The sequence below is a fragment of the Lissotriton helveticus genome, chromosome 7, assembly GCF_964261635.1.
Source record: "Lissotriton helveticus chromosome 7, aLisHel1.1, whole genome shotgun sequence".
NCBI classification, from domain to species: Eukaryota; Metazoa; Chordata; class Amphibia; order Caudata; family Salamandridae; genus Lissotriton; species Lissotriton helveticus.
Window position 1 is genome coordinate 146,644,074 of NC_136068.1, and position 26,791 is coordinate 146,670,864.

The 26,791-nt window shown below is 48.6% G+C and overlaps 1 protein-coding gene across 3 annotated transcripts in view; it reads left to right on the plus strand.

The window, feature by feature from the left end:
* The window catches only part of SYCP2 (synaptonemal complex protein 2), a 2,783,385-nt gene that overhangs the window by 627,535 nt on the left and 2,129,059 nt on the right, over positions 1–26,791 (plus strand). The window lies entirely within an intron of this gene.

Sequence of the window (26,791 nt, forward strand, 5' to 3'; positions counted from 1 at the left end):
GGTTGAGTGGTTTAAGGGACCTGGGACATATGAGCGGAGGAGGGTGTGTATGTCGTGGTCCAAAAGGGGATTAAGGGCGCGTCGGGGGTGGTTGGTGTGATTGCGAGCGGGGATAGAGGGCCAATGCGGGGAGTATTGAGTGAAAGGGTCTGTGGGGAGGGTGGGGGACTTGTTGGGCGGGGAAGTGGTGGGGGTAGGGGGTGTCTGGGGTGTATGAAGAGAAGTTCTTTGATGGTGTGAAGATCTTCTTTGACTTGGAGGAGGGTGGACATAATCATGTCCAGAGTTGGATTGGGGATGGTGTTGGGGATGAGAGCCGTGGGCTGGTTGACCAGGGAACTAGAGTGGGGGGGGGGAGGGGTGTGCTAGCGTAAGTGCAGGGCTCTGCGGTAATAGTAAGTGGGATGGCATTCGGCAGGTGAGAGAGTTTGAGGGTGCGTGTGTGGATGAGGTAGGGGGAGGTTGGTGGCATAGGTGAGGGTGTTGGTGGGAGGCGGCGAGGGTGAGTTGGGGGATGAGTGTAGGCTGGAGATGGTGGGAGTGCGGGTAAGGTAGTGGGGGCTGAGAATGGGGGGAGAGAGGAGGAGGGGATAAGGTAAGGGAGGTGGCGTATTCTGAGAGACTAGTTGGGAGAGTGGGGTAAAGGGGAGTGAGAGTGGGGGGGGAGATAGAGTGGGAGATGGTCCTGCCGCAGGGAGGGGGAGATAAGTTCAGGGAGGTGGTGGGTTCTGCGAGACTCGTAGGAGGTGTGAGGTGAGGGGTAGTGGGGGTGGGGGTGTGGAGGGTGTATGAAGGGGAGTGATCTACGCCTGTGATTGAGGGGTGTGACGAAGTTACAGCGGGTGGGTGACTGACTAGAGCGCTGGGGGGAGGGGAGAGGTGCGTGTTGTTCAGATGCTGTGCTAGGTTAGGAGTGTTAGATAGACGATAGGAGGTGGAGGGTGTTGTGTAGTCTTGGGTGTTAGGTGTAGAGGTACGACGGTTGGAGATATGTTCTATGAGGGTGGGGAACAGGTTCTCGAGTAGGTCAAGGTTCCTGTCTGTGGCTTGAAGTAGGATGATCCCGTTGTTGTAGATAGTGATGGTGGCTCTGCCTGGGAAGATTTGGGATGGTGTGATAGAAAGTGTTAGACCATGAGCGGATTTTCTGGTGGTGGAGATAGTGAGAAAGGAGAGGAGCGCTTTCCTCCATTGTGCTCTACGTATAGTGTAGAAGATGATATCGGTGCTCTTGGCTCCATTGATCAGTGAGAAGTAGGTGTCCACAAACGGGGTTTCAGGGTGGGCCTTCAGGAAGTTGTGTTTGAAGCATTTGGCGTCTTTTTTGGTGAGCTCGGGTGGGTAATTAATTTTGTATGTTTGCTTGCCCATGCGTTCCATTTTGGGAGAGATGGTGTAGGTAGATGAGGGGGTGGGTGGGTTAAGTTACAGGGCTATAAGAATGAAAAAGAAAAAGAAAAATTGAGAATGAGATTGTGTAGGTAGATTAGGGGGTAGAAGAGGGGGGGAGTGTGTGGGTGGGTGAAGTTACAGGGCTATAAGAATGAAAATAAAACAAAAAGAAAAAGAAAAATTGCGAATAGACTATGGTCAGTTAATGAGGAAGACTAGTCTAAGATGGCCACCAGGATGGAGGACTATTCTAAGATGGTCGCCAAATAGGATAGAGAGAGACAAGAATAGTAGTCCTCTGTCTGTTGTTGTTAGGGTTTAGAGAGTTTAGTTTCCTTTCTAATCTGGGGCAAGTCGAGTTAGTCCAGCTTCTAGGTTGCTTGGTGGGGGTGAAAAAGTCTTATCTCTGTTTTGGTGACCCCTGGCCGAGTTGTCGTGCAGCCTCGTGGTCATCTGGGGGCAGTGAAGGTGATTTATTACTCCAGTTTATGGCCCCAGCCATTTTAGACAATAGAAGACCGAAATGAATGTCCAAGATAGTAATTTGAGTGCAGATACCTTTTAAGATTCCGGACAGACAATGGAAAGAACGACAAGAAAGTCCAAGATAATAATTGAGTGCAGATACCTTTTTAAGATTCAGCAGACACGCATATCCACCCCCTGCACGGTCTGCAGTTCAGCTTACGGTAGGTCTCGGCGGCAGCAGAGGGGGTGCAGGGAGTGGGAACCAAGGTGAGGCGCCGAACTGTAGGTGTGGGCAGCAGGCAGCCCCGCGCTGCAATTCAGGCACTCAGGGCCCGATGTAGGTCACCAAATACCGGTCGGTAACGGCCGAATTCGGCCGTTACCGACCGGTATTTGGTGATTGAGATGTAGGGGGCTATATTTTACAGATTCGGTAAATTTACCGATTAGGTAAATTTACCGAATCTGTAAAATACCAAATCGGTAATTTTTCCGATTCGGAAAATTCCTCATGTAGGTAGCACTGTTTCCAGTGCTACAGGCCTTTCAGATTCGGTATTTTACCACCCAATCCAATTGGGTGGTTAAATACCGAATCCAGGTGTGAATGCACATTTGTGCATGCACACCTATGCCATGTGACAGACAGACATGCCCTTAGGGCATGTCTGTGTGCCACATGGCACACATGCCTGTATTTGGGGTGCTAGAGGGTGTCAAAGTGACACCCCCTGCACCCTTGCTAAAATCGGTATTTACCGAATCTGTAAATACCGATTCGGTAATGCCCATTGATTCCTATGGGCTTCAATGCCCATAGGAATCGATAGGCATTACCAAATCGGTATTTACAGAATCGGTAAATACCGAATCTTAACGATTCGGTATTTACCGAGTCTGTATTACCTACATCCCCCCCCTCTATTTTACCACTTCTTAAATACCGATTCGGTATCATTCGGTATTTAAGAAGTGGTAAAATAAAATTACCTACATCGGGCCCTCTGAGAGCAGGCTGCACTGAGGCTGCTCGATCACGCATGCCGGGCACCGGTAGAGAGCCGATCTGTAGGTCTGGGCAGCAGGCAGCCCTGTGCTGCAATTCAGGCACTCAGAGAGCAGGCTGCACTGAAGCTGCTCGATCTCGCATGCCGGGCACAGGGGAGGTGCCTCGAGTTGCCATAATCGCTAGTGCGGGAGCGTGCGACGGTGCAGGACGAGGGTGTAGACCGTCGTCACAGTCGGGCCGTGAATCATCTCAGCCCGCCTCAGTCATCGATGCCGTGTGCATCCCCAGTCCCGACCACATTGCCTCCAGGTTTGCCCTCCGTTAGATCCGCCTGGGCATAGGCGCGATACTCCCGGAGCGAGTCCCGTCCCTAGGACCGATCCGGTGATGATGGGGAAGACTGTAAGTGGTTCTGAGACCTCCAGTGGGCAGCCCAGCTCTCCCGGTGGACTCCAGTCACAAGTCTCGTGCCCAGCGATTCCAGTCTCCTCGGTGGCGATACTCCCGGAGCGAGTCCCGATCCTAGGACCGATCCGGTGATGATGGGGAAGACTGTAGACGGTTCGGAGACCTTCAGTGGGCAGCCCAGCTTTCCCGATGGACTCCGGTCACGGGTCTCGTGCCCAGCAATGCCAGTCTCCTCGGTGGCCGCAGGTTCTGTAACAGGCTCTAGACATCCGTCTCCGCCGATGGTCCGGTGAAAGCGTGGGAGCTCCCAGCCGACTCGTACTCCTCTGGTGTCCACCACCTCCCAGGCGACCACCGATCACGAGCACGGTGAGCTCCAGCCATCCGCAAATCAGGTAGGAGTGTTAAGGTTGCGATCCAGTTACTTGTGCGATTTGCGTTCCTCGAGGTAGTGGGTGCTAACAGGGATAAATTCCAAAAATGGGATCCCAAGCACTAGGAGCTCTTAACAAGAGCTCCTACCAGGCGGCCATCTTGCTTGAAACATTAAAGGAGTAAAATTGTTGAAACCATCCTGTGTGTCCTTCAGGTTATCAACCAGCTTTACATGAAAAGAGCAAGTAGACTCAGCCTAGTGTCTTACAATCTGATTAACAGAGAACACCTCATAAACAACATTTACTATCCTGTAGAAAATGTCAGCTTTTTTTCAAAAATCTTGTTCTGGGGTAAACGGTTTACTCTGATCAAAGTTCGAAAGCACAGCAACAGGTTTGAAGAGTTCGCTGATTGAGTTCCTGGCTAAACCAATTTTCTTAGTAAAGAATTTCTCATTTGCTGAAACAATAGCCGCTTTATACTCTTCAATAACTATTTAGTAACTATTGTTCTCTTTCAAACAATAGTTTTCCTCCATCTTTGCTCTTGTGCCCTACATTTCATTTTGAGTATTTTTTTTTATCTCAAACGTTACCCACGGAGCTGATGGATTTTTCCTATGGCTAAATCTGTTTTTCTGGGGCAAGCTGGGTGACCCCATAATCAATCCAGCAATTTGGGCCACAGAATGAATATCCTTGTCTAAACATGGAATATGACTGTGTAAAGCCAGGTCTAGTTCCAATGTATTGATCTTTCCCCAAGGGTGCGTATTAATGGAATTTATCGAGTTAGCTGCATGTAGTGCCCCCCGTGGAACAGTTAGTTTCAAGAAGACTGACCTATGGTCCGGTCAAGACAGAGCTAGGACCTTATTACAACTAATTTCGGAGTTATTAGTAAAAATCCCATCAAGGCTATGGCTAGTCATATGATTCGGCTCAGTAACGATCTGACTTAGATCAAAACACTCAAGACATTCGACCAAGTGCGCAGTTTCCTTGCTTTCCTTTGAATCTAAGTGAAAATTAAAATCACCCAATTGGGTGAAACTAGAAAACTCCATGCAGTACTCCATATATCTCTGCACAGACCTTATGAAGGTATTCCTAGGACCAGGTGGTCGATAGATTAAGGCACCATTAAATGCCACATTGTTATTAAACATCAGAGCTTCTCCCTCTAAATGATGGATAGTGGAAAATGCAGCTTTAATGTGGTTGCGATTGATAATCGTAATCCCTCCTCTCCTTTACCCATCTCTGTCTACTGGAAACATCACATAACCTTCTGAGTTATCGATTTTCAGATCAGGATCTGATGAAATGTCAGTCCAGGTTTCGGTAAGAAATATCTGATCCATCAGATAATCATTCTATTGGCCATAATGTCAGCAAGAAGAGTAAGTGAGAGCCAGACATTTACTTCTACGGAGCTTGCAGTTCACATAGGATGAATTTGTGCTTAGAACCAACTTAAAATTCATACTAATATCAACTGAGCTTCACATAAATAAACTAGTTGTCCCAAAGTTTTTTCCCAAACCCAGTCACAGCTGCAGGGAGGGACTTTCATTCCTTCGATATAAGGAGACCCCATAAGTTCTGCCTGAATAGAACAGCATAGTTTAGAAAATCAAAGTAGTTACTTGTTTCGTTTGTAAACACATGTAAAGAATCCCCGGTGTTGTTGCAAGGCATTTTTAGATTGGTCGTTGAGATAATTGCTATCTGCCACAGCAAAGCAGGAAGACCACTTTTGAGAACACCCACGGCCCGCTCTAAGAGAGCCATTGAAGCCTTGTTTCGTTTTTCAGCAATCTTTGTTAGAGTGCAGCTGGTGGATATCTGCTGTGCTGCAACATGGCATTTTGTCAGCTTTGCTGTCAGTACCCAAACCTTAAAAAAGTACTTAAGCTTGAGTGAATGGAATGATACTCGCATACAAAGTAGGTTCTATCTGAGCCCCTGACACTTCTGGAAGTACTTTCAAATAGCACCGTTCTGCAGAGTACGCTAATTTGGAAGGGGCGTACACAACTTTTATATACAACTTCCTGTGAATGCAAAAAATATAGGCTTACTACAGTACTGGTTCTCTGACCTACACTCGGGGCCTACATCCACATTCCTGCATGAACAAATGGCAGACTGTCCTAGAAATAACAGAAGAATAGGAAACGTTAAGAAGAGATCACAACATGTGTCGAAGAGAGGCTTGATTATTATTCAGTATTTTAAAAGTACAGCTTAAATTGCATAGGATATTGTGACATTGTCAATGTGCTGTAAAAACACAGTACTTGGAAAGCAAATATACTTCCAGAAGGGCAGTAGTGCTGGGGCTACTGCATGACTGATGGTATTAAAGATTACAAACCATGTAAAATGATGGATGACACTTTCGCAAAGATGTGAATACTAAAAGTGGAAAACGTCAGACATGCTAAAATGCAAATGCTGAATGCAAGAAATGGTAACAATAACGCTGTACAATGGGGGTTTGGATTGCAAAGCCTATAAAATACGGGGGCCGATGCTGGAGGACTGACCAGGGTGACCAGTGAGGAAAAGCTGGATACATACAACCCATAAGCCTTTGATTATTAGTGCCTAGTTGCTGATGTAGATGACGACACATACAAACTTTGTGAGTGACCATCACTGTTGAAGTTGCACTGAATTTTCTTTTTACCTTCCTTTAGTAGGCTTACTTCGTTCTGTCATTTGCCCACCAGAATTCCGCATATGTTACCCCTCGCCTCAAGTGGCCCCTGCCTTCCCAAGACTTCATGCTCTATTCCACCCTACCTGAAACACACTGTCATTAGTTATAAAGTTGCTTTCATCTTTAAAAGAATTTTCAAAGTTGACTCATTAAGAGTAGTATTCATCATACTAAAAACAGCATTTGCAATGCAATAGGTCTCGACATTTGCAAATAACAATGCTTTACCTTTTGTTTTCGTTTTAAAAACATAAATAAAAGGCATTGAGGCATATGCATCAAAGTAAATACCGGTCGCGACCGGTATTTTTGCATTTGGGATGCATCATCCCAAATGCAAAAATCGCAATTTAAGGAATCTCTAAATTGAAATTCCTTAAATTGCGATTGCATTTAAGGAATCCCAAATTGACATTCCTTAAATGCAATGCATGCAAGTAAAAAAAACAGCGAATTCGCTAATAGGAGTAACAAATTACCATGAAGTTGAACTTCATGGTAATTTGCTAAAACTTTGAAAAAAGCACTTTTGTGCATTTTTCAAAGTTTCATGTTGCGCGCACACATGCCCTTAGGGCATGTGTGAGTGCAACATATGTGCAGAGATCAACTTCAGGGGTGCAACAGGGTGTCATTTTGACACCCTTGCACCCTTGAAATTGCATGAGCATGAGTACCTACTGGTACTCGCAAATTGCTCATGCAATCTCCAATTCATTCCTATGGGCCATTAGCTTAAACTCGGGTAACTGCGAGACCTATTGCCCGAAATTCTAAATCAATATCTATAGCATTAATAATACTTTCATCTCACTGAAGTGGCATCTCCTCCCGTAGGTGTCAAAAATCCCTGAAGATGTTGGAAACTCCAGTGAAGAACAATTCCCTAAAATGTCCCTCCCTCGAAGAAAGCCCCTTTCTCAGAGCCCGCTAGAGCTATATATTATCTCTTATGTTTGGAAAACACTCCAAAATTGCTTTGGCATTGTACCGGTCCTGTTTTTCCAACTACTTTCACCTCTTAGATGACTCTCAGGTAGATGCATCAAGCATTTTTGCGAGGTCAAACGGTGCGAATCGCAAAATTCGGCCGTTTGCGCCCACAAAAATGGTATTTGAGATGCATCAAGGGTTCATGCACTCGCAATTTAAGAATTCGCAAATAATTGCGAGTTCTTAAATTGCAATTGCATTTAAGGAATCGCAATTTGCGATTCCTTAAATGCAATGCATGAACCATTCCAAGATTGCGAATTCGCAATCTGGGGTCGCTATTTACCGCGAACTCAAACTACGTGGTAAATAGCAAAAACTTAGAAATATGCACTTTAGTGCATTTTTCTAAGTTGTATATTACACACACACATGTCCTTGGGACATGTGTGTGCGCAACACCTGTGAACATTACCATTTATGGGGTGCAACAGGGTGTCCTTTGGACACCCTGGCACCCTTAAAATTGCGGCACATTTGCGATTCGCTAATTGCTAATCCCAAATAAGGAATGACTCCCCATGAATTAGCGAATCGCAAATATGGAATCAGTAGGAATCGCAAATAACATTGCGATTCCTACACGCATCCCGTTTTGCGAGTTTTTAATAGCGAATCCTTAAAATTCGCTATTAAGGACTCGCAAAACATAACTTTGATGCATCTGGGAGTCTGTTTCCTGTCAGTTTATGAAGGCAAAAAGGCAGGGTGACGAGGTGGAGTGGAAACAAGAAAACGCCTTCAATTTGCTCGCTGCTGATCTCTGCTTGAGCGCAGGGGAGGATGGATATAATGACATGACTGTTCAGATCCCCGTGTGAGTGTGAGCACGTCTGCAATTGTAAACACTAGACTTTAAACGGGCCAGGAGACACAAGTGCAGCAGAGTGACGTTCAAAGCCACACAGCAACAGTTTCTGGAAGTGCAATGGCAGGGATAAGACTAGTTTAAGAAAATATTCTGATGCATTTTAAACCTCACAAGGGCTTACCGAAATTAAATACATAACTCTAGTGAGGTTGCACAGGTAGAAATTGTGTGGATTTAAAAATAAAAAAAGGAAGGTGTGGCTTCGTGCTCAAAGATGGAGGGCATGTGATATTGGGTCTCCAGTCTAGTATGCAGCAGTAAGCACATATTTGGCGCAGTTGTAGGGGATTTTGTCTTGCTAACCTTGGAGGTAAGATTTGAAAACGGGCAATTGAGGAAAAAACAGGAAAGTTAAGGAGAGGACTATATATCATCTGCTGGCTGCTTAGAAAGCAATTTTGGCTTTGTGGTGTTAAGAGCAGAAACCAATGAAAGTTCTGGATTCGCTGATTATTGACACATTTAGAGATTGAGAAGGAGGCATGTAGTACCTTGGACAAAGATCACGTGATCAATAAGTTATAAGTCCTCATGCTTTCTTACCTTAAAGGGGACTACAGGGGACTTACCTACCCTGAGGACATGAAATAACAATACATATGCAGTAAACAGTTCAGGGCACAGCAAGTTGTAAGGAAAACCCTCAAGCTGTACCGCAAGTTGTATGAGAAGGGAAGGATATGGTTGAGGTGTCAGAAGGGGCGAGGGTTTGGAGGAACCCAGCGGGTTTAAATAGGTGGGTACTCAGGCCTCGGGCTCAAATATCTGTTTAATAGAATGTCAGTCAGTCAAAAGCTTTATTATCGGTTAAAAACCATAAAAGCACATATGTACACAAGCAGATACAAAAAGCAGCTTAGGCAAATGGTATATAACAGTCATAAAACAGCCTGTGTTCATATAATATTAGAAAAGAGCACAATATTACCACCATAACAAAGAACTGTACAAGTTAAAAATGAGGCAATCGTACGCAGTCCCTATGCATTTGTTTGAAGAGTAGTTACTGCATTACAGTGAGTAGTACACGCACAGGAGCAAGCATTTAACAATTTTTAATTTTAATTTAGCACCTCTTGTGCACCACATAGACAGAAGGAATCTAGCTGTCGCAAACACAATCAAGGGGGTGGTGTCATATTTTAAGATTCTAAATACCTCCTTATAATCCCTGAGACCCCTAGACTTACAAACTTGGATGATCCATTTGGCTCCAGCCCTAGAGTAGGAAGGGCAGAAGAGCAGAATGTGCAGATCCGTCTCCTCACTACCCTCACACCCTGGGCAAGAACTCGATGTCTGAGGAGCATTAGACTACTTATGTGTTACAGCCCTTAGAGGCAGAGTCCCATGTCTGAACTGGACATATAATTTTTTAGCCAGTAAGGGCCGGATATCATCCAAAAAGTTCGCAAAGTAGGGAATAGCCTTAATATCCAAGAAGGTATTAGTCAGCCTACCCAAGGCGGAATTCATTAGCATGATTTCCGTTCGATATCGCTTGAGTAGCAAACTCATTGACCTCTTGGAAATCAAGACACAGGATTCCTCAGGGGAGGACCACAGGTCACCCCTGCCAAGTGCGTGACAAAGCTGTTTGATGTACATCAGCCAGGGGATTTTTCCCACACCCACTCTGGACAGAAGGTCCCTTAGGTCCTCCCTGTAGCTTGAAAGTTCAGGGGTGGACCACAGTCGCCTCCAGTACAGCAGGGGACGATTTGAAACAATCTCCTGAATGGGGACCAAACCTAGATCTAACCGTAAAGGGGTCAGAGGGGAACTCTTGGGTAGTTTCAGAAGGCGCCTAATAAAACTGTTCTCAGTATGGGATAGAGGGGTGGCGCAGAGGTGACCCCACAGGTCTGCACTGTAAAGTGCTCCTCCTCTTGCCTGGGCTTTATAAATTTCCACGGGCGGTCCCAACGGTTTAAAAGAACTCTCATTGTAAACCTTTAGAATACCGCCAGAGGATTGGGCCAGCTTCAGGTTTGCCTTAACCATGTGAGACCCCCAATCCATTCTATCGTTTAATGTTACCCCCATATAGTCAAAGGTAGACACTCGTTCCAACCCCAGACCTTCCAGATGGGGGTGGGGACAGTTGGATGATCTGGCGTTATAAACCATTAACTTAGTTTTGGAGAGGGTAATCTCCAAATTCCTTGTTCTACAATGTCTAGAATGTCAGCAAACAAGACTAAGAAACAAAAAAAAGTAAAAGTAACGCAACCGTGAAAGAGAAAGTGATCGCGGGGACGCGGTCTTCGGTGGGGGAGGAGCTGAGCGAGGCACGCTGTAACGGTGTAGAGAGGCAGAGCGAGGCGCGGGAGAGCGAGAGGAAAGCCAGATGGCTCCTCTGCTCGTGCCTGTGTGTGTAATCGCACGCAGAATGCCACACAAAGAGCTGTGGTAGGACTTTTAAAAGCCCTAACTAAATGTCTCGCAGGGCTGGGCAGCGCATGTGCTGGCTCAGGTGAGACCTAAAAATCTTCACAGGACTACCGGAGTACCCACGTTACCTCACCCACAGGACGCGGGTGCATAGGTTCCAAAGTGTGTCGGGTTTCTTCGTCGATTCCTATGGAGCCTTGGAGAAAGATTCTGCAGGCGACCAGGAGAGAAGAGTCCGGTTGGATCCAAGGGTGGATCGAGGATGAAGAGTACCTGAAAGCAGAGGGTACAGAGTCTGGGTCACTAGCCAGTGACCAGATGGAACTAGGAAGGAACCAGGCGATGTCGGGAAGCAATCAGGTGCTGTCGTGAAGCTTGTCTCCGCTGCCACGTGGACCAGGAGGTGTCGACGACGACCAGGAGCTGGGCACGGACTGTCCCACAAAGGCTCTCGCTGTTGCCGGTGTCGGTTCTCGATTCGGAGTCCACAGGCCTTGGCAAATACGACCCACGCAGGAATCGAAGATGGCTTCTGGGTCAGACCAGCAAGTTCTGATGGGCTTCTCCTTTTCAGGGAAGCAGGGGCCAGTCTGGAGCAACCAGACCAGCGGTGTAAATTCGAAGGATCGTCGTCACAGAGGCCACTAGCCAATGGGCAAGTGACCGGACAGACGCGTCGAGCAGGAAAATGCAGAAGGGCCCCACGCAGAACTCATGGAGTGTGGAGGGCTGATCTTCGGTGCAGTTGGTGCTTGGGGCTGGGGCTTCTCAATCCCCAATGCACAACTTCGAGGGTGCCTCAGAAGTTGCACGGAAAGCAATTCGCTGGCTTTCCAAGATGGCCGGTCTCGCGTCGCCTCCACGGGTCTCAGCTTTGCTGTGGTTGTGGATCGGGCTGAAGGAAGTCTGGAAGTCCAGGTCTTGTCAGGCTCTGTGTTCGAGCTCCGGCGGGAGCAACGACAAAGCAAACCGTTGAGCGCCTGATGGTGCCTGCTTGCATAGGGTGGTCACTCCTTGACCACAAGGGAGATTCTTCAGTCTTCTACGTCGAGTAGGATGTCGAAGGTCCAGAGTTTCTTATCAGAGTTTCAGTCAGGATAAATCTAAAGTCTTGGGACTCAGTTCCTACCTATATACCAAATCTAGGGGCTGGATTACCTGCTAGGTCCCTCCAATGGGTGGGACCCAGGAAGGAGGTGGTTACACCCCTTTCCCTTTGTCCAGTTTCGTGCCAGAGCTGGGGCTGGAGTGCCCCAGCACCGGTTTGACCTGGACTAGGCATGGGACACCTTGTGTGGCCCAGGCAGTGTCTCATTTCATTCAGCCCTCCCTGCCCCAACACACTATAGCCTGTCTGGGGTGGTGCTAGCACCTCCCTGTGACAGGAAACCTATTGTCCAAGCCTCCCTCGCTGGAAGGACTCCCAGCAGCAGGAGGTCAGACTTGTGTCTGTGGCAGCAGCTGCCATTTTGTGATGCTGAGGCTCTGGTTAACTTTAACCGGGATTGGTGGAAGTAACATGTCTTCTCCCTCTAGAAGGGTGGAATGGTTCCCCCGTCGCCAGAACTGGCGAGGGGGTAGTATTCCAAAGCGTATGACACCTTACACAACATGTTTTGATAAAGCCAAACCAGATTTAGCATTTAACCGCAAGGTTCATAATGCACTTTAAGAGTATATGGTATGGCAATATCCTAGAACAGCTATAAGGACATGGTTCCGAAAGCTGCAGACAGGCTCAGCTCATGCTAGAGCACCATCTCACATAAAACCAAGCACTCTGCCTCCAGGATTGTTAAGGCCTGCCATAGGAGTGACTTATAGGTGCATATGTGTCTAGATATAAGGTTAGATATAGGTATACTATATCTAAGCAAGGGGTGATTACACGACCTTGCCCCAGCTGAGTGATCAGCCACTTGGATGGCCAGCCAGGGGTGGCAAATGATATGCTGCAGCCCCTGTTAGGCCTTGGGTGCACCTATGCCCTGGGTACCTATAGTACACTGTACAGGGACTCACAAGAGTGGCCCAATATCCAATTAGGTATGTACCTAAGGTACATGGAGTCCATTTTATAGAGAGAGCAGATAGCCTGGGGCCCTGATTAGCAGGATCCCAGGCCAACTAAGTCAAAAACCAGCAAAACACAAGGCAAAAAAAATCTGGGGTAACCATAGTCAGGTATCCACCTTCCTACACGGTGCACAAACGAACCATCTCTCGGGGGGTCGTGTTGTGCATCAAAGTTTGTTACTCCTTAGCTAGAAAGGAGCCCCCTGTTGGGCTGAGGGCCCATTCCACTCGGGCCCCGGCGGCTACTACTGCCCTGGGTCAGGGAATCCCCTTGCAGGACATCTGTCAGGCAGCTACGTGGGCCTTTGCTGCACACGTTTGCTAGACACTACTGCCTGGACAGCCAAGTCCGTAGAGATGGCTTCTTCTTCAGATGCACAAGTTACTTACCTTCGGTAACGATATATCTGTAAGAAACATTAATTAGTGTTAGAGTCCTTACAGCCCCACCCATCCTCCCCGTTCTGCGAACCGATATCTAGGGTTAAGGACATCCCTTTCAGGGCCCTAGTTTCATAGCACCAGTGTCAGTCTCTGTCATGGCTCTGCGTTCCTGGCATGGCTCTGCGTTCCTGGCGCGGAAAGCTATGTGCAAGAACTGACGTCAGCGCGCGAGGGTGGCGTCTAAGTACTCCGACGACGTCATCCCGGAGATTACGACGCCGACGACGGACGCAGAGCAGCAGACGTCGCCTACCGACACGCCAGGGTATTACTACGCAAAACTTTCTTGGATCCAGTCTGGCGCCTGAGGATATTCTAATGTAAGGAATCTAACACCGACTACTGTTTCTTACAGATATATCGTTACTGAAGGTAAGTAACTTGTGCATTTGACAGCTTAAATAGCTAAAACACAACAGACATCTAAGTATGAGTGCGCGTCTATCAGTTAAATAAATATGGAAATGTACAGTTTTTCAACTACATTAAAACCCAAAACCCAAAATAAATATGGATACATACAGATAAAATGGCCAAAAAATAAATATGTATAAATACAGACGGAAATGTTAAAAAAATGAGTACCGGGAGCCATAATTATAAACAAGCTGTCCTCTCTAACACAAGCTATGGAAACCCTACTGCAAGATCTTAAATCACAACCCCCTACCACCAACAGGGCAGAGAAGGCCCACACCTGTACCAAGGAACTGGATGAAGTGCAAACACCTTTAAAACCGTCCACACCTGGAACTCATGCTCAAGACTCAGGAAGAGTAGTTGGCTCTCCTGCTCAGGCCACAAGACTGCAGCTGCACCATCAATCTACTGACCGACTTCATACACTAAACCCCAAGTAGAGCTCTTTCCCCTGTTCATGCCCACGACGACCTATACAGGGCGCCCAATCAAGGTGACTGGCTGCAAAACTGGAAACATCTCAAGCACGAACCTTTCAACGGGACATGCTGCAGCAAAACAATAAATGACTCATTAAATTCCCCACACTCTATGATTCAAACGCATGGCAAGACCAGAGACCTCAACAGCTGGGAGCGTGGGGATTCTAGTCAACAAAACGATCAACCCATGCAAACCCTTGGTAGAGGGAAACGGGGGACCCAAATCAATAAGAAGATTCACCGACACAAAGCAGTGGGACCGAAGGCACAATCACCACCACGTCAGCCAACACCGGCCCGACCAAGCTTGTCTTCATCCCAGAATATCAAACAAGGGGTGCCCATGACATTCTGAATAGGGGCAACCTGATTCTCTTGTTTGTCAATTCTGGATCGAAAGGACATAAAATCAGCAGACATTTTAGCAATTAAATTCATAGAATCGCGATGAGCTCAGGAGCCAGAGGCTACCCAGTTCTCTTTCTGCTCGCCCTCATGGGTAGACAAAATCATGACCAGTCTAGTCTTTGAAAGCTGGGGTATCAAAATGGAACGAGCAGGGACCAAGGGTTACCCATTAGCCTTCCTGCACCAGCTCGCTCAGACAACCTACTCAATCTTAAAAAATGTCCAAGGCTCTCAAAACCTAAAAATTCCCACTGCTTTCACCCGCACTGTTCACCTAGGAACCCAACCATCAAGGAACGAAACCTGGCCTAGCGGACACTATTGTAGCAGGATAATGTTACCCATGCCAATTGGGGTTGGCTCTCAACCGTCCTAAATACATGAAAGAGCAACTGACAAATCTCTACAACTGTAGATCGCCAACAGCCATGTAAGTCAAATCTCACCCTAAGCTCCTGGAACATCCAGGGGATACAACAAAACATCGACAACGATGGACCTGATACTACTACAAGAAACTTGGACCCAGGCAACAGTCCCTCTAACAGGTTTTTAAGAGGTTTTGAAGAGTTCCAGAAACTTACCATAAAAACCAACATGTACGGCTGCCCTATGGGTGTCCTTTCCATCTACATGTCAACGTCGCTGCAATATACAGTAGAAGAAATAAAACAAAAGCCCCCTGTATCCAAGCACTCCGCCTAAACATTCTTGACCGCCGTAAAACTCTTCTACTTCTCAATGTCTACATCAACCCCTGGAAATCAGGGAAGAAGGAGACACTGAAAGACCTCACACTAATGCTGACAGATCTCAAAATAGACCACCTATCTGCAAACATCACAGTATCCGGCGACTTCAACACAAATCTTTTCGGTGGGGCGATTGCCCGCAAGTTCAACATTCTGGACACTGAGTACGACCTCCCAATGCAAAATATTCCCTCAAACCCTCGGCGTAACACCACTGCAGAACGATTCCTAAATGAATGCTAAGCTATGGGCTGAGGCTCATCAATGGCCGCTATCTTAGTAACTCCTGCCCGGTCGGAACCTATGTAGGCATCATTCCTAACTGCTCACTTCTCAATACACTCAACATGCCCATTGCCTCCCAGCACACTGCCAAGCAAACCACCATTGTCTCAGAACAAAAGTCACTCTTCCCACTTATCATCTTCTCCCATGATCACCAGCAACATGGAAAAATGCTGAATCATCAAACTAAGACGACTATGGAAAGATGGTGCTCCTAGCCCCAATGGGCTTCCCACTGCTTCGTTTACCTCTGAGCCTGCACTATGGTCCGAGATACTAACTCCACTGTTTAAATACTTCCTAACAGCTAACACCATCCCGGACTCCTGGAGAGGCTCCATTATCAAACCAATCTTTAAAGGACGTTCGAAATCAGACCCAGCCACTACCAGTTGATTTCACTAATCGAGAATGACGCCAAGATACATGCAAGCCTCCTCCTTGACGACCTTAGAACATGGGTGAAAGACCTGGGGATCGTCCCCATGAATCAATGCGGCTTCAGAGACAGTTATGGCACTACTACAAACCTGATGGCTCTTGCCCTAATGTGTGACAAAGCTATCAAATGGAAAGGAATACTCTACTCCTGCTTTGTGGACTTCTAGTCTGCGTTCAATAGCATCTCTAGAAATCGGCTGTGGTGCAAGCTACAGGACCAGGAAACTATCCTCTGCCACGGGCCAAATAAATGTCGACACCAGAGGACAAGGCACCTTGTGCAAACATGTGCATGCATGGTCAGTGATTATTTCGTTCTCCACAACAAAGCAACAGAGCTACATAACCAATACCTACCTGCTATGGGTCAAATCCAGGCTGATGGCACTAAGAATTGGGGAATTGGAACTTTTTCGATCACTTCCGGCCTGGCGCCGCTCTGTTAACCTCGACACAAGCTGCCATCTATGTGGCCTCGGATTGGAAATCCAAATCCACGTCATATGCATTGTTAGACCTGGCATCATTGGCATGAGTCTCTCCTCCATTTTTTCTGTTTGCCTCCTCTGTTTACGATGTTTTTGCTGGTATACCGCTTTGGGCACTGTGCCACTGCTGATCAGTGCCACAGTGCAAGTGCTCCCTATGTGAAATTGCAGTATTGATTGAATTCCATGTTTGGCTTATTTGGTTTACTGTCAGTCCCTAGTAGAGTGCACCAGGAGTGCCAGGGCTTGTAAATACAAATGCTGCTAGTGGGCTTGCAGCACGTGTTGTGCCACCCACAAGAGCGGCCTAGTAAAAGTATGTCTGAAGGTCTACCATTGCTAGACCACGTGCAGTCTGGTACTGTCACGCAGACTGCGCAAGTACACCTACTTGCCAGTCCCTAAACCTTCCCTTAACTTCATGTTAGTCACCCCTATGGTAGGCCCAAGGGCAGGGTGCATTGTAAGCATAAGGTAGGACAAGCCTGACAAGGTTGGCATGTCCTAATAGTGAATTACAGCCATATTCGTTTTTCACTATTGTAAGGTTACCTGCTCTCCATCAGTTAGAATGGGCTGCCAGGATTATTAATGCTATAATCCTAGCGGGCTCGGGGAGCATGGTGCAATGTCGAATTTGGTGTCCCTGAACTCAGGGTTTAATAACGCATCCGTTTGGGGGGATGGTTTTTGGACTCTGTGTTTGAAAATAGCACTTTTAGAAAGTAGCTATTTTCTTGTCTAACTGTCTACCGGTCTCTGCTGGTTCTGGTGTGCGTGTGACAGGAGCTGGGTGGCTCCAGAAGTCTGAATGAGTCAGTGTGGGATGAGTGGGGCATTTGCATTGAGAGTAGGGGAAGAGTAGCTCCTGATAGCCTGCCCTGCCTGATACAATGCTGGCTCCGCCCCCCTGCCAGGCGACTGATGACTCTGTGCCTGCCTGGGACTTTCCTGGCCCACCTCCTGCCGGGCAACTGATGGCCCTGCCCCTGCCAGTGACAATGCTGGCTCCGCTCCTGCTGGGCGGCTGAAGACTCTGCCCTGCACAGTGAATAGGCCAGGTGCTTCGGCCTGGCAACACCCACAACAAACCCAAGATGGGGGGAAATTCCCCTGCATGGACAAAGGGATCAAAGCCAAAAAGGGGTATAAGAGAAGGACCCCTGAACCAAGAATTTAGATCACTTCTGACAAGTAAACCTGAACCAAGGACAAGAAGCCTGCTGATCTAAGGACTGTCTACCCCTTCTGCCAGAGTGCTGTTTGTTGGGGGAATCCTGCATTGCTTCTTTATTTTTGCCAAGGAACCAGGAGAGAGGAACTGTGTGTGTACTCTCAATCTTTGCTAAGAAAATCTCCAAGGGCTGGAAGAGTGCCCGTCTCCTGTTGAAGTCACAGGGCTAAAGGACTTCATCTGCTTAAAGTGCTGTTTGCTGGAACTTGTGAATCCAGCACCTCTGAAAGAATCCAGCAATCTCGACGCCAACGGACGCCGCCGAATCCAGCTCGACATCGTGAGTAACGGCTCCAGTGTCCCGCTTCCTCGACGCCGGCCGCCGGGCCCGATCGACGCCAGCAACAACGCTAGTGAGTAGTGAGTTCGGCTCCAGCTCCAAGTGACCTCGTGTCTGCACCGCTGCTGATCGCATCGACTTCGAGCCCTCTCGACGCCGTGAACGCTGCTCACTCTTGCAACATCGACATCGACGACGCCGTATCCTGCTTTGCCTCGTGAGCGCTGCTCCTGCCTGACTTCGGTCGACGCCGCTGCAGATCGCCCCGACTCCGAGGCCCGATCGACGCCGAAGACGCGACGCCGGACATCTCGACGCCGCTGATCATCGAGTGCTTCACTTTTCCAAGGTACTGTGTTGTGGGGGTCTGTGCGACTCCGGGCTCGACGTAGCGCTCCTCGCGGTCGACGCCGAACCTTTGGATTAACTTTGCCTCGATGTCGTGTGACTCCCGTGTGGGTTACATTGTTGCCAAGAACTGTGTTTTAGAGAAGAAGAGTTGCTTTTGATACTAAAGACTTTGTGCTAAGAAGAAACCGTGCTTGAACTATTATTTTTCCTTCCAAGAGTATTTATTAAGACTGTGGTATATTTTTGTCGTTATTTGGTCTTGTGCTAAGCCTTATATAAAAATACTTATTTTTATAATACTACTGTGTCGTGTCCATTTGTAGTGTATTCACTTTATTACTGTATGTGGTCATAAATGCTTAACGCACTGCCTCTGAGATAAGCCTGTCTGCTTTGCCAAGCTACCAAGGGGGTGAGCAGGGGTTATCTAAGTGTGTGATCCCCTTGCCCTGACTAGAGGAGGTGTGTCCCTATTTGTCAGAAGTGTATACCTCTGCCAACTAGAGACAGCCGCTTCTAACATTGGTGGGTCAGCGGTGAGGATTTGAACTTTGCATTTATGACCCATGTGCAGTGATTAGTGTGCGCTACATAGTGAAAGCAGACCATAGCGCAGCCACAATCTAATTTGGAAGGATTCTATTTTTTGTTCTCCGCTTTCCTGAAACTTGATTTTTAAAACTGCCAGTTTTTACCATGAGTGATGCCGGAGTCACTACCCCTGCTGTTGTTGGGGAGGAATTTGATAGGAGTAAGATAAAGGAGTACAAAGCACAGCAGCTGAAACACTTTTGCAAGCAATTGAAAGTCCCTACTCCAGGCCTCTCCAAGAAAGCAGAATATCTCAAAGCATTGGAGGCCTGGTTAGAGGCCAGAGATCCCTCTGATCCGGTGGTGGTACCGACAGAGGAAGGGGAAGGGGAGGAGGAGGTGCCAGTGAATGGGCCCACATCCCCTCCTGGCAGCAGTGTTTCCTCCAAGGGTCTTTCTCCTGAAGAAAGAGAAGAAAGTGAGAAAGAGCGAGCTTACAACATGGAAATGGCAAAACTTAAGATAAATGGGCAGTTAGAAATAGAGAATGCAAGAGGCAGGAGAGAAGCTGATATGGAGATCAAAAGGTTAGAGTTTGAAAGAGAGAAGTTAGCTTTTGAGCGTGATACCAGGATGAGGGAGTTGGAGCTCAAAGCTAAAGAGTTAGAATTGAATCCCTCTGGTGGCAGCATCCCATCTGTGCCTGCAGAAAGTAGGTTTTATTTTCCCAAAGATGTGATCAAAGATTTTCAGAAGAATGAGGATATTGGTCAATGGTTTAAAGCATATGAGTTAGCATTGTTGGCCCACCGGGTCCCTGAGAAGGATTGGGGAGCGGGGTTGTGGGGTCGCTTTGTGAATGAGGGAAGAGATACCCTGTTAGACATGCCTGTTGAGGATAGGATGTCTTATGCTCATATGAAAGATGCTTTAATGTTAATGTATGGCCTAACCCCAGAAAAGTACAGACAGGCCTTTAGAGAATGTAAGAAGTTGCCTGGTACGACGTGGGTGGAATATGTGTCATATTTTTGCAGAGCCATGGATGGTTGGGTAAAGGGCAGCAAAGTGGAAAGTTATGATGCTCTTTATGATTTGTTGCTTGGGAGCACTTGTCTAATAACTGTTTTCCAGAGCTGCGCCAGCCCCTTATTGATAGCAAGATATCTAACCCTAGAAAACTTGCTGAAGAGGCGGACCGCTGGGGCAGTACCAGGGTCCACAAGGGTCCAGTGGGAGACTCAGCCAAAGGTGGGCAGGGTCCCCAGCAGAAGAGTGGGGGGACAAGGGTAAACAGAGGGAGTTCCAGAAAGGGCCCCAAAGTAATCCCCAAGGGAAGGGTTCCCAGCCTCCCCCAGATAAGAAATCAGAGGCCCCGACAGGTAAACCTGTTCGTAGGGGCCCCATGACCTGCTTCGCTTGTAAGCAGGTGGGACACCGTTTTTATGATCCTCAGTGTCCCTTGAAGAACTCTACTGCACCCCCACGTGCAGCTCCCCGTCAGTTGGCGAGTGTAGCCCTGGGAGGGGAGGAGATGGTTGCCCATGGAGGGGAGGGTCCCGCAGAAATGTCCCTGGTCTCTCTAGGAGACATGGAATTGGTCCCTCCACCCCATCTGCCTAGTAACACTAAGAAATATAGGCAGTGGGTGACCATTAATGGCCATAGAGTGGAAGCTCTCAGAGACACCGGAGCGAGTGTGACAGCTGTCAAGTGTCACTTGGTGTCCAGAGAGCAGGTTGTTCCCCACGCATTCTACCCGGTGATAGCTGCTGACAACTCCCAGAGAGAGTGTGAGGTAGCTCAAGTTTCCTTTGAATGGGGGGGAGTTTCAGGTACTCTTCAAGTTGCTGTAAGGCCCGCCATGCCTGTTGATTGTCTCCTGGGCAATGATTTGGAAGACTCCCCTTGGGCTAAGGTGGAGAGGGAGACACATTTGAAAATGTTGGGTGTGCCAGAGTGGGTGTGTGCAACCACTCGATCCATGACAGCAAGTAAGGGTGTTGATGGGGTTCTGGAGCCTGAAAGTATGGCCCAGGACCCAGCTGTGAAGAGAAGAGGCAGGGGGCGCGGGAAACCGTCCCCGTAGTTCCCGTGGTCCAGGAGGAGGCAGACCTTGAGGGGTATGCCCTGGAACCCACAGGTGAACAAGTTGCTGAACTGGGAGACCTGCCCGAGCTGACCCACTGGCAGCAGGATGGTTGTCCCTCCAGGGAAGAATTCTGTGCAGAACAGAAAGTGTGCCCTTCTCTTGTGGGTATGAGGCAGCAGGCCTCAGCCCAAACCTCAGGTGATCAGTCAGGGTCACATTTTGTTTACTGGGAGAACGACCTCCTGTATAGCGAGCCTAAGACTGCTGAGCCTGGGTCAGCCCGTGTGCTGGTGGTACCCCAGCGCTTCAGAGCCTTCCTACTGGGTTTGGCTCATGACGTTCCTTTAGCTGGACATCTGGGGCAGGACAAGACCTATGACAGGCTTGTCACCCATTTTTATTGGCCTCAGATGAGAAGGGATACAGATATCCATTGCAAGACCTGTCAAACTTGCCAGGCAAGTGGGAAAAGCGGGCGGAAGCAGAAGGCTCCCCTCCAACCTTTTCCCGTGGTCAGTACCCCCTTTGACCGGGTGGGGATTGACATTGTTGGGCCCCTGGACCCCAAGACAGCCCTGGGCAACAGGTTCATCCTGGTCTTGGTGGACCATGCCACACGGTACCCGGAAGCCATCCCTCTCGGAACGGTGACGGCCCCCGTGGTGGGACGGGCACTGATGGGTGTTTTCTCCAGAATGGGGTTCCCCAGAGAGGTGGTGTCAGACCGGGGCACCAACTTCATTTCCAACTATATGAAGTCTTTGTGGAAGGAGTGTGGGGTAACTTACAAGTTCACCACTCCTTACCACCCTCAAGGTAATGGGTTGGTTGAAAGATTCAACCGTACCCTTAAAGGCATGATTATGGGTCTTGAAGAACCAATGAGGCGTAAATGGGACGTCCTCTTGCCATGCCTGTTGTTTGCTTACCGTGAGGTGCCACAAAAGTCTCTAGGGTTCAGCCCCTTTGAGCTTTTGTATGGTCACCCGGTAAGAGGACCTTTGAGTCTGGTCAAAGAAGGCTGGGAGCAATCTCCCAGGAAACCTCCCCAGGATGTATACAGTTACATGCTGGCCTTTAGGAACCAGACTAGGCGCTTCAGAGATCTTGCTCAGGCAAATCTGGAGGCCAGCCAGGAGGAGATGAAGCGGTGGTACGACCAGAAGGCCACTCTGGTAGAGCTTCAGCCTGGACAGAAAGTTTGGGTTATGTCCCCTGTGGAACCTTGTGCGCTCAAGGACAGGTGGACTGGACCATTTGAGGTTGTGGAGAAAAAGAGCGATGTCACCTATATGATGGACTTGAAGTCTCCCAGGAACCCCTTGCGGGTCCTGCATGTCAACCGTTTGAAGCCCCACTTAGAAAGGTCCGAAGTGGGCATGCTCCTAGCTACAGATGCTGGAATGGAGGAGGAGAGTGAGCCTCTTCCTGACCTCCTGTCTGCAAAAGAGCAAGATGGGTCAGTGGATGGTGTTGTCCTCTCTGACACACTGACCCCTGAACAGCAGCAGGATTGTCGCCAATTGTTGGGACAATTCCCTGATCTGTTTTCCTTGATTCCTGGTGTCACTCAGTGGTGTGTCCATGATGTGGACACCGGGGACAGCACTCCTGTGAAGCACAAGGCTTACAGAGTGACTGACAAGGTCAGAGCATACATCAAGGAGGAGGTCTCCAAAATGTTTGCCTTAGGGGTGGTTGAGTCCTCTAGCAGTCCTTGGGCCAGCCCAGTGGTATTGGTCCCAAAGGCTGCAGCACCTGGTGCTTCACCGGAACTTCGGTTCTGTGTGGATTACCGAGGACTCAATTCAGTCACCAAGACTGACGCGCACCCCATCCCCAGAGCTGATGAGCTCATAGATCGGTTGGGGGCTGCCCGGTACCTTAGTACGTTTGATCTAACGTCTGGGTACTGGCAGATTGCCTTGACTGATGGGGCAAAGGAGAGGTCAGCATTCTCCACACCAGATGGGCACTACCAGTTCCGGGTTATGCCCTTTGGGATGAAGAATGCCCCTGCCACCTTCCAGAGGTTGGTCAACCAGGTCTTGGCTGGACTGGAGGATTTCAGTGCCGCCTACCTGGACGACATCGCAGTGTTCAGCGCCAGCTGGGAGGAACACTTGCGCCACCTCCAGGAAGTGTTGTTGGCCCTGCGCAGAGCAGGCCTCACAATCAAAGCAGTAAGTGCCAGATTGGGCAGGGTTCAGTGGTGTACTTGGGGCACCAAGTAGGGAGTGGCAAGGTGGCCCCCCTGCAACCCAAGATTGATACCATCCTGGCATGGGCACCGCCCAAAACCCAGACTCAGGTGAGAGCCTTCTTGGGTCTCACGGGTTATTACAGGAGGTTCGTCAAGGATTATGGTAACATTGTGCACCCCTTGACTTCGCTGACTTCCAGGAAGCAGCCACGACTTGTGATCTGGACTGACGCCTGTCAGACGGCCTTTGACACCTTGAAAACTGCAATGTGCACAGCACCCATACTCCAGGCACCCGACTTTTTTAAAGAATTTGTTGTCCAGACGGACGCTTCAGAGCATGGCGTGGGGGCTGTTCTAGCTCAGGTGAATGAAGAGGGCCGAGACTTACCTGTAGCCTTCATCAGTAGGAGGTTACTTCCCAGGGAACAGAGGTGGAGTGCGATAGAGAGAGAAGCATTTGCTGTGGTCTGGGCGCTGAAGAAGCTAAGACCCTACCTGTTTGGGACTCACTTCCGGGTTCAGACAGACCACAGGCCCCTCAGATGGTTGATGCAGATGAGGGGTGAGAATCCAAAGCTGTTGAGGTGGTCCATTTCTCTACAGGGGATGGACTTCACGGTGGAACACCGCCCTGGCACAGATCACGCCAATGCTGATGGTCTGTCCAGATTTTTCCGCCTTAGTGATGAGGACTCCCTAGGGTAAGGGTAGTTCTCCCCACATTTCAGCTGGAGGGGACACGTGTTAGACCTGGCATCATTGGCATGAGTCTCTCCTCCATTTTTTCTGTTTGCCTCCTCTGTTTACGATGTTTTTGCTGGTATACCGCTTTGGGCACTGTGCCACTGCTGATCAGTGCCACAGTGCAAGTGCTCCCTATGTGAAATTGCTGTATTGATTGAATTCCATGTTTGGCTTATTTGGTTTACTGTCAGTCCCTAGTAGAGTGCACCAGGAGTGCCAGGGCTTGTAAATACAAATGCTGCTAGTGGGCTTGCAGCACGTGTTGTGCCACCCACAAGAGCGGCCTAGTAAAAGTATGTCTGAAGGTCTACCATTGCTAGACCACGTGCAGTCTGGTACTGTCACGCAGACTGCGCAAGTACACCTACTTGCCAGTCCCTAAACCTTCCCTTAACTTCATGTTAGTCACCCCTATGGTAGGCCCAAGGGCAGGGTGCATTGTAAGCATAAGGTAGGACAAGCCTGACAAGGTTGGCATGTCCTAATAGTGAATTGCAGCCATATTCGTTTTTCACTATTGTAAGGTTACCTGCTCTCCATCAGTTAGAATGGGCTGCCAGGATTATTAATGCTATAATCCTAGCGGGCTCGGGGAGCATGGTGCAATGTCGAGTTTGGTATCCCTGAACTCAGGGTTTAATAACGCATCCGTTTGGGTGGATGGTTTTTGGACTCTGTGTTTGAAAATAGCACTTTTAGAAAGTAGCTATTTTCTTGTCTAACTATCTACCGGTCTCTGCTGGTTCTGGTGTGCGTGTGACAGGAGCTGGGTGGCTCCAGAGGTCTGAATGAGTCAGTGTGGGATGAGTGGGGCATTTGCATTGAGAGTAGGGGAAGAGTAGCTCCTGATAGCCTGCCCTGCCTGATACAATGCTGGCTCCGACCCCCTGCCAGGCGACTGATGACTCTGTGCCTGCCTGGGACTTTCCTGGCCCACCTCCTGCCGGGCAACTGATGGCCCTGCCCCTGCCAGTGACAATGCTGGCTCCGCTCCTGCTGGGCGGCCGAAGACTCTGCCCTGCACAGTGAATAGGCCAGGTGCTTCGGCCTGGCAACACCCACAACAAACCCAAGATGGGGGGAAATTCCCCTGCATGGACAAAGGGATCAAAGCCAAAAAGGGGTATAAGAGAAGGACCCCTGAACCAAGAATTTAGATCACTTCTGACAAGTAAACCTGAACCAAGGACAAGAAGCCTGCTGATCTAAGGACTGTCTACCCCTTCTGCCAGAGTGCTGTTTGTTGGGGGAATCCTGCATTGCTTCTTTATTTTTGCCAAGGAACCGGGAGAGAGGAACTGTGTGTGTACTCTCAATCTTTGCTAAGAAAATCTCCAAGGGCTGGAAGAGTGCCAGTCTCCTGTTGAAGTCACAGGGCTAAAGGACTTCATCTGCTTAAAGTGCTGTTTGCTGGAACTTGTGAATCCAGCACCTCTGAAAGAATCCAGCAATCTCGACGCCAACGGACGCCGCCGAATCCAGCTCGACATCGTGAGTAACGGCTCCAGTGTCCCGCTTCCTCGACGCCGGCCGCCGGGCCCGATCGACGCCAGCAACAACGCTAGTGAGTAGTGAGTTCGGCTCCAGCTCCAAGTGACCTCGTGTCTGCACCGCTGCTGATCGCATCGACTTCGAGCCCTCTCGACGCCGTGAGCGCTGCTCACTCTTGCAACATCGACATCGACGACGCCGTATCCTGCTTCGCCTCGTGAGCGCTGCTCCTGCCTGACTTCGGTCGACGCCGCTGCAGATCGCCCCGACTCCGAGGCCCGATCGACGCCGAAGACGCGACGCCGGACATCTCGACGCCGCTGATCATCGAGTGCTTCACTTTTCCAAGGTACTGTGTTGTGGGGGTCTGTGCGACTCCGGGCTCGACGTAGCGCTCCTCGCGGTCGACGCCAAACCTTTGGATTAACTTTGCCTCGACGTCGTGTGACTCCCGTGTGGGTTACATTGTTGCCAAGAACTGCGTTTTAGAGAAGAAGAGTTGCTTTTGATACTAAAGACTTTGTGCTAAGAAGAAACCGTGCTTGAACTATTATTTTTCCTTCCAAGAGTATTTATTAAGACTGTGGTATATTTTTGTCGTTATTTGGTCTTGTGCTAAGCCTTATATAAAAATACTTATTTTTATAATACTACTGTGTCGTGTCCATTTGTAGTGTATTCACTTTATTACTGTATGTGGTCATAAATGCTTAACGCACTGCCTCTGAGATAAGCCTGTCTGCTTTGCCAAGCTACCAAGGGGGTGAGCAGGGGTTATCTAAGTGTGTGATCCCCTTGCCCTGACTAGAGGAGGTGTGTCCCTATTTGTCAGAAGTGTATACCTCTGCCAACTAGAGACAGCCGCTTCTAACATGCATCTTTCTACTGCAAAGGAAATTGTTACTTTGTGCCAGCTTTATCAGCTTAGGTGTACACACATGCCGGCAGGCAGTAATCGCTAGCCTAAATTCACAAAATTGTCAACTCAACATACAAACAATCACATTTCTTAAAATAGCAGCTACCAAACTAGGTACAGCAAGTACAACAAGTAACACTTGAACACGCACTGGACCTAAAGCATTTGGAACACAGTCAGGCTTCGGGAGAGCCAAACTACCTATGGCTTGGACTCCTTAGACTCTAAGCACTGCTTGCACCTTAAAGCTGAAGCACACCAGACCAGTAAATCCAAAATGTACTAACCGAATGCCCAGTGGAAGGCCGGAGCAACAACCCGTGCTTAACAACTTACTTTCCGGATCTGGTTGCAACGCATCAGAACGCCAAACGATGGACAGAAGGCTGGCTTCTACTAGCCGTATTACTGACTAATTATAACACTATTAGTAGCCTTAGCACTTGAACACTTATTTTGCTTGAAAAGGTTTTAGCAATAAATATGAATATGACTATGACTGAACCA